The following is a 13725-nucleotide window of genomic DNA, read 5'->3' as shown; positions in this document are numbered from 1 at the left end:
GCAAGCCAGCTGTCTCAGCAACCAGGAGGATTAGGTTTAAAAAAACAGAAAGCAGAGATCTGAACTTCTCACGTTATATCTTGACTCTTACACTTGAAGCTTTACAAAGAAGGCTAAATATCTTGAGACTACTGATAAAAGTCAGGAGAGTTGGCAGTTTTGCAGACATTTATGGGCTTGGCAACACATTTTTCTGTTTTTAAGTGAAAACAGACAAAACAGTGCACATGGTAGAATAACGAACATCTTGGCACATTGCAATTACAATACTGGAACAAACCACTATTCAGTTTTAATAGATGCTTTTGGAAAAACAATCCCCTGTGTTCAGCTCCCTGTTACATTTATTCTCCAGAACTCTAGTGCCAAAAGCTTCCCCATCTTCTCTGTGGGCTTTCCAAATAGAGTTCACCTCCTGTGAAGCACCACAAAAATACAGCTGCTGTCAAGCAGCTCCTCTCCTTGCTTAGATGGGTTAGAGTCACATCACAGGGAAATGGCAGCATGCAGTGCCATAATTACATTCAAACCAGGAGAGGATTTTTTTTAGACTATAACATCACTGACTTTCTAGTCTTTTGCTTCCATGTAGAAACTTCATGAAGTATTCTGTGGAAAATCTAGCACTGATCTACAGTCCAGATTTCTATAGCACAGTATCACATCTAGAAATCTTCCAGTATAAATTCCAGCAATACTACCAAATTTGCAGGGTCCTATAAATACTATAATGCAAGATTATATTTAATTGTAAGCTAATTTTTGCTACAAATGAAATAAATAAAAATAAAGAAAATCACGATAAAATCTTGGGTGTAAAGATCAACTATTACAATAAGTGTTTCATTGTAACCAAACCACCAGTGATGGTTATGACTGGGAAGGTTCAGAGCTCCAGGATTAATAGAGCACACACAGTAACAAAGGCTTACCAAACTTGTCAGCAGATTCTGAAAGTGGGAACTAAAGTTCTGGAAAAATCACTGATACCAAATCTGCTGTGTGCATAAACCATAAGATGAAACAAGTATTAGTTTTCTCAGAAAATAAAAGTCTTAAGACACCTAAAATTAAAATGGAATTACTCTCACCAGCCAACAACTTTCGAGTATGAACAAGCAGCAATGCTAAACAAAGATCTTGCAGGGGCTCCCAAAAGCAGTCTACTGACATAACTGAAATAAGCTAAAATAATTCAGCTAAAAAGTGTCTGGTTTGGCAATTCATTTATTAATTACTGTGCTGCATTCTGAGATGACACTGCTTAGAGCCTTGAATCTTTCCACTTTACAGCGTCCTCTCCAAGCACATGAGAGCGTTGAACTTGCCCTTCTTGGTAAGAATAACAATGGAGTTACTGCACTCTGATCATATGGAAATGATGAATTAGCATTGGAGCAAGAAAAGTGAAAGACAAAAAAATTCCGAGGGGGGCAGGAGAGAATATTACACTGCTGATCCAGCTGAAAAGGCAGAGTGATGACTTAAGGCTTGTTAAAGGGAGAAGCAGGATGACTTGCTGCCACTACTAGGGCACAGCACAGGGGACTGTATCCCCTCCCAATCCCTTTAACTGCTGCTTTCCACACATGTAACTTCTCAGGGACAAGGTCTACAGGTAACTGCAGTGCAGGGACAGCCACAACTCAATAGATTTTTCACTGTGTACATACAGCCCCCCTGCTTCATCTATAGCCCACTCACAGCAGCTCTACCTGTGATGGAGGTGTTAGGAAACTCTAGTATGAGAAAGACAACTACTGGGTGACACGGGTGTCACAAAGCTCTCTTGTGAGCTGTGCTATTCAGTGCCTTCTGATTTAATATCCTCAAAATCTCCAAAGACAGCAGTTAAAATTTAAACAGGCATTCTGAAAAGACACTCCTGATCCCATTATCAGTGTCGTGGATGGGATTACAATGAGGGTGGTAATGGTGGAAATGTTTTAGGAGAGATCTAGTATCAACAGCAGGAGTGGCCACTAATTGGATTCTTTCTGTGTCACCGCAGAGTTGTCACGGGACCCTCGTTCTCTGTTGAACACTGCAGCTCTCAAGGCACTCAGAAAGGAGCTTTCTCAATTGTTATCGCATCAGTCTGCCTTCCCACTCAAACACAAATCCCCCAAAGCTCTTTCTAAAGCTAAGGAAATCATGGAACCCATGACTCCCATGACATCTGCAACAAGTGTCCGGCCTCATCAATGTGAGAATGGGCCCTGACATTACACAAGTCTCAAACTCCTGATCCTGCATGAACATTTGGTCATATAGATATAAAATATCAAGTGCGGGATGTAAGTTAAACAAAGCTAGATAAAAAACCTGAGAAGTGTCAAAATAGTCTGCAATAAAATGTTCTAGCCAGAACAGAATTTGCAAATATTTCAAAATATTTTTTTCCATAGCTGTCTAACGTCCACTGAGTGTGGGTTTTATTATGGCTTGCACAATTAGGAACACTGTCCCCAGCATCACAACATTTTAAATAAACTGTTTTTATCAGTTCCTGACTGGAATAAGAGCTGTTACTATAATTTTCACACTGTTACTTGCAACCTCTAGGATACTTCTGGATTTCCACATGCAGTTTTTTTCCTAACGACCTCTAATTTAACCTACTTTTTGAAGGTGCATTTACATGCCATTTGGAAATTCACCAAGGGGTTTTTTTTCAATGTAAATTACACCAATCATAATTAATTTTTTCCTCTGAAACAGAGACAAAAATCAATGAAAGGCCAAGGAGACATGCCAAGAAGCAGAAACTGAAGTTGCATATTGTGATGTAACAAGCTCACCCACCTCGATTATAAAGTGCTAAGAAGAGGAAGCCCCTGACAAGCAATAAACTGACACATAATTAAGACAATTCAGGGCAGAACACATTCTGGCTGGAAAACATTTTCTTGTGCTCTACCTAACTGCTCTCAGAGCAGTGAGAGAAAAAAAACTGGGGTGACACTTCGAAAACTCTGTGAAGACAATAAGTATCCCACCTAATCTTCACTAGCTGGGGGAAAAAGAAACACACCGGCTTTTGTGCAGTGCAGGTTGCCTCACATCACAAACAGAGTTGATAGTACAGACATGCCTGGTATGTTCAGCATTCCATATCAAGCAAAGATGAATTAGCCGCAACAAAAATGTGTTACAGCTTTCATGCAGCAGTTTATGGATTTTTTTGTACCTCTGGAATTTTTTACCTTGAGCATATAATGGAACTTGTACGGTCTCAGATCTTTTCCTAAGATTATTTTTATCTCACTGTGAGGAACATCTTTGTGAGCTCTGAACACTTTTACAGCTGCTAGGATGCTAATGGGAACTTCATGTGTGTACCCAGCACAAGTGCTCTCAGGGAAAAAAAAGCCAATGTCAAAGGAAGGTATGTAGAAGTCACCATAAATATGTCTTTGAATGTTTACCATCTGGAACAGTAGATTACATTTTGACAAGAAGCTGGACTGCCCTGTGGGCATTGTCTTTTAAACAGCCCCATCATTATAAAGGAAGGAAAAACATGATTTGCTGTTCCTAGTTTCTCAGCAAGATTTTCTGGCAGTGCTAGAGAAACTAGTTTGGGTTATTTTTCCCCTAGTAAAACAATAACAAGCTGGGCATGTGTAATTAGCTATGCACTTTCTTGAAAAATATGGTTTCTTATAGATCATCTGAAGTGTGATCAGTCACAAAGAGGGATGGGTTTCACTTAGGCAGTGACAGCAGCATGCTCTGCAGCTCACAGTGCTGCACCTTAGCTTTGCTGGAAGTCTAAACCTCTGTGTGCCGAAGCTGGCATATTGAGCTTCTCACAGGACACACTGGGAGAAAGAGGAGAAATCCAATATACAAGACTTTAATGTGGAGCTGTAATGAGGTTTTCCTTTGGTTTTGTTTTTCATTTTAAGCTTGTAAAAATTTCCATGACTTTTTACAATGAGAAAGTGTAGACTGAGAGAAAAAAACAAAATGGTCAAATTTATTCACGTAAATCTTGGTCTGGTTGTGCAGTGACTTTTGGGATTTAGCTAATTCTCTGTTTCAAATTGCTGTGGATGACTTCTGAAGACACATTCCTACTAAAAAGTGTGTTTGAAAATACAAACTGAGAACAACCTGTAAAGGGGCCAAATAGTCTGCTCAAGGAAAAAAAAGTTAACAAAAAAGTTGGTTTGAGTTAAAAATATATGTGCAACATGAAACATGAGTTTATGGGCATTGTTTTGCAGTTGAATACCAAAATCACAAAGCACCAGCTATAAATCCCCTTGCTCAGCCTACTAAACAGATCTTATTTCAGAACACATTATATACAGTATTATATATAGAATATCTCACCTGTAAGTGGTGAGGACAGTGTTAGATTTCTTTCTCAAGTAGGAGGCCAATAATTCGTAAGCACCAGAGGTATGTGACAGTTAGTGTGAAGATCTGTTATAGTGCAAAAGAAGCAAATAATTTTATTACTCTGCACAGGAAGACAGAATATATATACAGCAAATTTTTAACTAAAAAGCCCCAAACCAAATAAAAGGAAAAATAATCCATCTTCTAATTTCTCCATCTAGATAATTTAGAACAAAACAATGAAAACATCTTCTCTGAGAAGATAACATACATTAATTAGTGATAACATTTTTGACTTAGTTAATTTGCTGGGCTTCCCACGCTCCAGACATCAATGAACTTAATAGCGGAATTAAATGAAAATGATAGCAGAGTACTTCCATAACTAATTTCTAATTACATTTCTGCCCCTCTTCCTTCCTAAATATAAATTTTGCCTACTTCTAATTAACACTTCAGATCGCTACTTTAATATCTATAAATACAGCGAGTCTTTAATGATCCATTATAGTGATGCTACTTAGTTTTCAATGACATGTAAAACTTCCACAAACAGATCTGCAAATGAATTACATCCATCTGCTCTGCTGCAGCTGCAAGAGCAGCATTACATTATACCCTGCCTTTCCCTACGTTCCTGATTTTCTCTTAACTTTATGCCCATGTGTAAGCCAAATCATCTCGACGCCGATCATCAGGAGCCCAGGCAGGTCTCTATAAAGGAGTCTTCCAACTTTACGGACATCTCTAACGCACTTTCAAAACAGTCTGGTTTGCCTCCCAGCTGAGCCCCAGACAGGCTGCACACTGCTGAAGCATCCTGCTCCAAACCTAGGAAATACTGTGCCACGGTTCCTTCTCCCTCCCTCCCATGCAGTTTCCACGGATGTGTTGGAACACGGAGGCGTTTGCACCCGCAGACACCGCACCCACCCGTGCCTGGCCGCCGCTTTCCCCGCGCCGCTCCGGGCACACACGTGTGTGCCGAGCGGAGAGCGGTGCCTGCGGGGGGAGCAGAGGAGGCACCCGCAGGGCTGGGATACACCGCTCCAGGGGAGATTTTCCAATCTACACCTCCGAAAGCGTGACCTTAGCGGCGTTAAGTGTTAGCTCTATGAAGACAGCCAAGCATCAGGCTGTGCTCGCTGTTATCTGTCAGCCGTACAATAGCAGCATTGATAAGGCAGCAGCAACTGGCTTTGACAAGTGTGCTGTGCTAGCATTCCTCTGAAAACCGTGAGGAAAAAAAGGAGAGAGAGAGAGAGAGAGAGAGAGAGAGAGAGAGAGAGAGAGAGGCATGAGGTGCCTTTTACTTTACCTGAACAAAGTGTGGGGTTTTATTTTTCCCTCTGAGCTGCTGGAAACGATTCCTCCCGCTTCTCCCCCAAAGCTAGGTATTTCTTCTTTTGCTTGCAGCTCACACTTGGGGAAGACCACACAGCTCCAGCAAGGCTGCCTCTCTCCCCTAATCCCCACTCGAGTGTGATGACACACACTAACCCCAACCATCTGTTGAAACACGTCCTCAAGCACTCAGCACAGTGGTGTGTCAAGACGGGCTGCCCAATCCAATCGCTGGGGTTGGGAGGCTCTTAAGGAGCTGGAGGCAGAGACAAGGGCAGAAACTATAAGACTGAGAACTCTTTAGCAAAGTAACCTGAGATTTTGAGAAAGGGCTGCTATTGAAAAAAAGAGCAGAAGGGGGAGGTACTCGCGGGAAGGTAGAGGGAGTGGATTAGTCTGGTGGCCAGTTGTGTAACTTCTCACAACTCCTTGTATTCCCAAGGGACCACTGGGACCCCTTCGCAGTGGGATGCACGGAAGCACAAGAGCAACACTAAAATGCTTTTATGACGGGTCTATTGAGGGCAATCTCCTCCGAAAGACGCTTTTCTAAAAGAGATAAAAGATGCAGCTTGAAATTCTGATAAAGTGCTACTGCGGGAGTCGTTTGCACGGCAATGTGACATCTGCATCCCGAAATCCCAACTCCTTACCGTGCCGCGGTTACCCCTTGGCTGCTTCCAGCCTTCCTGGGAGAACGGCGGAGAGAGGCTAGAGGGAAACCGGGGTGCGGGGAGAGGCGGGGAGAAGAGGGGATATCCAAAGGGCAAATATTGCTGCTTCTGCACACAGACATCTACGAGTCCTTCCCCCGAGCCCACGCTTCCCGGGACGCGGGCTGGCCGCCTCTGCTCCCCGGCGCGCCCAGCGGCTCGGTGGCCCAGCGGCACACGCTGCTCGCCCGCCCGTGGCCGCTGCAGCGGCCGCCCCGCGCCCGCGGCGTTGCTGTGACAGCTCCGCGCCCCGCTCCTCGCCCCGCTCCGCGCCCCCGGCTGCCGCCCCTCGGCCGGGAAGCTGCCCCCAGCCTGTTGCTTCCCCCCTTCCCACCGCTTCCGCCACCACCGCGCCGCCCCGCAGTGTCTTGCGGGATGCAGCCGCAGTTTCGGGATCGCTGCCCTTCTCCTGGGGACCCGTCACCGCCCCGGTCGGGGCTGGGGGCTCCGGGCAGTGCCTCGGCAGGTCTGGACTGTGTCTACTCTGTGCCTCAGTTTCCCTCGGCCTCAAAGCAAACATTATCACACCTTCCTCCTTCTCAGGGACACTGCCAGGAAAAATCCACTAATTTACAGAAGATGTCCGGGAAGGATAGATAAGGGACACAGAAAAGCTGCTAAGTGCCAAAGAAACAGTTATTTCCTTTCCCCTCCCTGTAATAGGATAGCGTGGAAGAAAGACTTAAAATCTCAAGGGTTTTTACCTCATTACCAAGTGCCTGACTTGACACTTGCATTAAATCTACATTTCACATTATGACAGATGTTGTGTTTTCTTTGAACTGAAAGGGAAGGACGTTGTTTTGGCATTAAAAGTTACTCTGAAAGTGTTAACATCCAGCTTGAAGAAAGGTTTGCAATTGTGAAAAGACACACTCTGCCCAGCTATATGAAAGCCGTATGAGAGTCTTGAAATGTTGATTTGGCTTACTTGTTCTTTAATACCTTACACAAAGCTGTTTCTGAAAGACTAGTGGCAAAGTGAATACTTAATAAAATGTGAGATTCAAGAACTGGGGTCTGAGCCCAGATAGCTGTTAGCAGAGCTGACTGGAAAAAGAAAGAAAAAAGAAGAAAATGTAGTCACAATTGCATTTGCCTAAATTCTTCCCCGAAGTGATGATACAGTGTCTGTTTCAGCCTATTACTCTGAAGCTGCTATCACAGATGTTTGGTATCACTAAAACACTACTCCCTAATCTGCTAATTCCAGATAAATAAACAGCTGAATAATATTTTCAACAATAATATGTGGTGAGGTAGAGATGCAACTACTGTCCCTGGGGTATTGTAAGATTCTTAACCTTGCCAATTATATCTTCAGGGCAAGGGTTTGGTTTGATTTTGTTTCATTCTAGCAGACTGTGGTCTGTAAACAGGCTGGATAACCTTACATATTCGAAAAGCCCTGGAGACTTTATTGAGCTCATTTGCATTTTTTTAAACTGTACTTCTTGCCAGTGTTTTATAGTAACTGCGTTAAAAATCTATAGCCATCAGAGATGCGGAATATGAAAAAGCCCCTCAAATTGTGCTGTATCATCCTGTGTACTGACTCATTTTCTAAAATGCAGCTCACCTCACAGATGATCTATTTTGTATTGGTTAGATGAGAGGCAAATGCAGCAAGGTTCAACCTCTAACCAACATGAATGACAGTTATGTGCATACATTTATTTTATGTTGTGGTGTGTATATGCTTACACAACGTTGTGTATTATATCTGATTATAAATATACACAAGCAAGTTACTGAGCATTTGTGTGATGCACAGGCCCAGATCTGTTGGGTTTTTATGGCTGTGTAAGTCAGGGTTGCCTCTGCCGATGCCTGTCAAGTCACAATTCTGTAAAACTGACATGTTTAAAAGGACCCCTAATTGAGTGTTTTGTATACAGAGACACACACCCGCCCACATTTATCTTCAAAGATGCTGCAATGACTTGAAATACAAATTTTCATCTCCATAACTAATGTTAGTAATAGCCCTCAAACATCAGGCATGATCATGTTTTCACTTAAAAGCTACTGCTGATGTTGCAGGATAATGTAACTGCTACTTGTGTGACTACAGCCAGATTTAGTTTGCTGTGACAGCTCATAACAGACTTTTCCACCACTTCTCCTCTGTGCACACTGCCATCTGCAAAGAGTTTGGGTTTTAAAGGCTGAAATGAAAGCTGCACTGGGAGAGCCATACCCAAAATGCTGTTAAAATTACGCATTATAAAACAGGTTCTCAAGTTGACTGTCAAACCCTTGAACTCTTGCTAAGGTCAGGCTGCCCCCACTCACATAAGACTTGGAGCAAAGTGAATAATGCTTTATGCAAATAACTCAAGACAATCCTAATATGCAAGATTAATTGTAGGTAATTGTGATATTGAGAAATAGTCACTCCTGTTTTGTTCCCACAGATAACATGTCCCTTACACAGAAGTTCCAATTGGTTTCCATGGTAGCCAACAGCATCTTTTTGCCAGGGCACTGAACCTCACTCTGTGTTGCCTAGACTTAATCTCACCACCTTTCCTCCAGCACAGACAGCCTTGGCAGTTTTGTGTGTCAGTGTGGACATATGTACATAATCACACAGGTGCAATTCTGCTCAAGAACCTCATGTAATTCTCAATTCTGGCACTTTCAGCTCTCAAAAGTAATTAAAGGGGATTTTTCATGATTTCTGCAGTAACCTCAATCTATCTCTCCTGCCAATATGAATGGAACATGAACTTTTATTTCCTTGAATCGTTTTGTGTCTACCCTGGATTCAATTATTTTTGAAGAGTTTATATAGGAACAGAAGAGGTTCTAGAACATGACTATAAATCCACAGACAAGTTTACTGTTAAATTCTAGCTTGAAATGTACTCATGCTCCTGTTAAGTTTCAACAATATCATGTCAATAATGACATATTAAAAAAACCTCTGAAACCTGAATTGCAAAGAAATGGTAAATAGTTACAAACCAATGTTTCTTTCTAAAGATCCCAGCAAACAGCAGGTTCCAAGAAGCACAGGAAGATTTGCTACTTCATGTGGAGCACAGTGAAGCCTTGGAGCTACTTGCTGCAGGATGCAGTGGGGATAAAAATGACATGTATTCAAATGTTTGGACAAGTTCATGGAAAAAAAATTACTCACAACAATTAAATACAAATATATAGCTTCTGGTGCAGGGAATCCCTGAATTGGCTGGAGTGGATCCTGGACAAATATCATTCTGTGCTTGTCCTATTCTTACAATTTACCCCAAGCATCCATTATTTTCCACTACTGGAGGGTGCCAAGCCTAGTATACTCATGACTTAGTGTGGCACAGCTGCTCTTTCTTTCTTAAACAATTTAACCATTGGAAGTTTTGGGGGCCTCGTAGTGGGTAGTATAAGAGAGATTAATTCCTTTTAAGAACTTCAGCCAAGATTTTTAGAGGTTAGTTCATAAATCCATGTTCAGGAACCTTAGTAAAAAAGGTCTAATCAAAAATATTGAGGATACAGCATCTGCTAGTGAAGCCAGCAGTTCATTTTATTTTTCTCCATATGTGGGCATTCCAAAGCCAGACATAAGATCATGTAAAATTTGTGTGCTAAATCCCAAACTATATTCTGTGCAAAACTCTGCTCAAGTGTTTCTTAACCTGGAGTCACCTAAATTCCAGAAACACATGGCCTTTTAAAAGTGGTTCCTCCATGCTGAAAGCCCAGTGCCATGCAAGACTCAGGAGTCAGGCACCCCTTCACTGCAGTTGTCTAAAGTGCTTCAGTGGGCTCTCAGAACTCATCTACCAAACTTGGAGAGCTTTGAGTGGCATAGCTAAAGGTCAACTGTTTCTTCTAAAACGTGGCCAGAGGAAGAAGAAATAAATAACTTCTAGGACATGCAACCTTATACCCTCTGGGTAACTTTCTTCTCACTGCGCCTGCTCAAACCCATTCACCTGAACAAAATATTCCAACAGTGATTATTCTCTGTAAGAACACAATAGGGTGAATGTACAAAAAATATTGAGAAATGTGGTGAGTTACATACAGCACACATGAAAATGCAGAATTCTGTATCCTAGAAGCATGGATGCTAATCCAGGTATCCCAGAACAATTTCCATGTTTTCTGGGGAAATGTGCATGGGCAAATACATGTAGTCTCTTAGTATGAAACCATGCATATGCTGGCTACAAAAGGACTGCTTTAGAAATGCATTAAGGGCACAGTTCCAGAATCAGGATTACCTGCCTGTGCATAGCTCTTGTGGGATGGAAGAGTCTAGACTTCTTCAATTTTTTTAAGGAAGCTCTTCTGCCCTACTCCATCTTCCCTGCAATGGAATCAGATGGTATGGAAGTTATACCCAGCTACAATTTGTCTTAAGACTGCAATACTAAAAATAGTTTCCCTGAGGGGCAACCAGAACAGAGGATAGAGTGCAGGTGAGACAGACAAAAGAACGTAATTGACTCAATTCATGACAGAGCTTTACAATTTGTCAGATTGTTGTCATCACTATCACTTGCCTCCTGAAGAAAATTAATTGTTGAAATAATTTTCAGTCTCAAATTTGTGTTTCTTCACTTACACCCCTCCCAAAACACTGATTCTTTTCGGTTACCATTTCTTCTAAGGTAACTCCCTCATTAGTGGTTGCATAGTAATTCAGTACCAAACAAGGTCACTGCAATAAAAAGACACATGTCTTACCCTAGCAGAAGAACTGTAAGATTTTTTTTTTTTTTTAGTATCCCAAAATTAAATAAAGAAGACCAAAAGAACCCAACAAATGAAAACCCAGTATATTTGTCATGTCATGCTTTGGGAAAAAGAAAACAAAGCCAGCAAAAGTTTTTCCAAGCTAGAGCCTAATATGACAATTTAATGCACCAAAAAGCTGTGGTTCTTCCCTTCTCAGCTGCCAGCTGGCCAAGAGTTTCAACTCCAGCACAGTAAACAAGTGATCACTGAGTCTGGGAAGAGCTCAACACACCAGACAGCTGGAAAATAGGGGCAAATAAAGGCAGGAAAATCAACAGATTTAACCAGTTTGCACAAGGTAGGTGATTCCATCCTCAGCAGTAGGGAACACACCAAGGAGAGAGTATATATGGAGTCTATAAGGCTTTAAAAGTGTGAGAACTCAGAGAGTAATGTGCTCTCAGAACTTGTGCTGACTTCATGTTTTTGGACAAAGTTCAATTTCATTACTGAAAAAATTTGAGGTATACCATCCAATACTTAACAAAAACTGAAAAAATGCCAAAAATTTAGAAGCCAGAATGTCTCATAGCTTTTTATGTTAATTATTAGTAAAGTGATGAGCAGTGGTCATCTTTAAGTCCCTCCCTTCTACATACATAATTCCCCTCTTTGCTCCTACTCAAAACTTTCAACCTGAAAAAATTGCGATAACAAAGAATGAAGGATTTCAATGACTCCCATGTTAAACTCACCAAAATCAGGAAAACTTTAATTATGAAGGTTCCATATTGCTCTTCCCCCTTTGAGCATGCCTCTAATATTGCACATAACCAAGGTACCTCTTGCCTAAAAAAACAACCATATTCATGATGATGTTCTGGACAGAGCGTGGGAATACACACAGTTTAACATACAGATCCATTTTTTCCTAGAGAGTCAAGGAAGCAACAGCCCCTGTAGCCCTTTTATTTTTATAACAACAAAGTATCGGCAAATCCCATAACACTTTAGTAAAACATTTCATTTAACCCTTTTGTGATCTCATCTCAGACAGAATATTTGGGAGCAGAAAGAGCAGGCATATTGCAGGATTGCAGGACCAGCTATACCTCTGTGTACAGAATTTTTTATATAATAGCAGGGACCTTTCAGTCTCACTTCTTCTGTTCTCACTGAGAAAAGAGGCCAATATGCTTAGCTTGCCTCATATGTAATTAACTTCAGAGTTACACCTGCTAAGACAATTAACCTCAAAGAAATTGGCATCTCATGTAAGAACATACAAATAAACAGGTAGGGTAATGCAGCCATAATAGCTGGCAGATTCATTCAAGGCCCTCTTGATCATAAATTATGACATAGTCATAGCACCTAAGGTAAGCATGTACCAAACTCATAATGGAGTTCTATGGCACCGAAAGAATGATAATGCAGTATTCATTGCATAGAGAACACCTTTGCTGGAGTCAAGTGTTCTTAGAGTTTTCTTGGGTGTAGCTATTACCTTCTCCTGCCCATGGGAGTGACTTAAATGCCAATATCCATCCCTAAAAAAGTATGTGTCGACATGTATAGGTAACGTTGATAAGTAGAACTAAATATATATGTATATGAAACATATGTATTTACATGTGTATATAATTCTATATCTAAATTCTTGTTACTGGGCCTAAATTAGGCATATCATAGATTGAAAGCCAAATAAAACCATAATAAACCGGTATACTTAGAAACATGACCTATGGATAACAATTCAAATGTAGCTACTCTAAGAAAAAAACAGAAGGAAAAGAGAAGGAAAGTTAACATGCCTATCCCCAACCCAAGGCACTTGCCATTCTTTTTGTAGGTGCCAAAAACCCGTAAGTTCCTCATTCTACTGCCAAAACCTCTAATTCTCCTTCTGAAAACATCTGTCTCACATCCTCTTTCAGTAAAAAAAAAAAAAAAAAAAAAAAAAAAAAAAAAAAAAAAAGAAATTCATTGTAGAGAAAACTGAAAAAGTGAGGACAGTGAAAACTGAAATGTAATATTGAGAAAGGCCAACAGAGGAGAGTTAATGTGGGGTGGTGAGTTGCTGGGAGACATCATGATTAGTCTGCAGGTCAGAACAATCATTCCAGATGTATAAAAATCCCAGTAGCAGGTGTAGGTCCTGTGTAGGTGTTGCTGAGGGTGTTCAGTGGTAAAGAAAAGAGAGTTTTCATTTCTTTCCAAGCAGAGGTAGTTTGGGCAGAGTGAGTGGTACCATCTGAGGGTCCCACTGCACTCCAGATTGTTCAACTGTATTGACTAGTTGTAATTGTGTTGTCCCAAGGATAGGCAAAATTCAGTGTTGTGGTAGTGGCAAAAGGATTTGGGAGAGGAAGGAAGGAAAAAGGCATGGTACTTTTTAGAACAGGAAGGTATTAGTCAAATTTCAGGAAAGCAAAAGGGGCTGAGGGCATTCAAGCTGATAGGCAGGGAGTTGAAAGGTCTTCAAAGAATCAGTAAAGGTTTGGAGGGGCTAGGAAAAGGTCTTAGGGGAATATCCATCCTTGATCCATCTCAAGGAGGTTTTCACAAAAGTCAGAATTTGAAAAAAAATTGGCTGCAGAGCCTGCTGGACATGGCATTTCTGAAAGGC

This window comes from Coloeus monedula, assembly GCF_965178545.1.
Source record: "Coloeus monedula genome assembly, chromosome: 1".
NCBI lineage: Eukaryota > Metazoa > Chordata > Aves > Passeriformes > Corvidae > Coloeus > Coloeus monedula.
The sequence above is the reverse complement of the archived record's forward strand: the minus strand, read 5'-3'. Positions refer to the sequence as shown.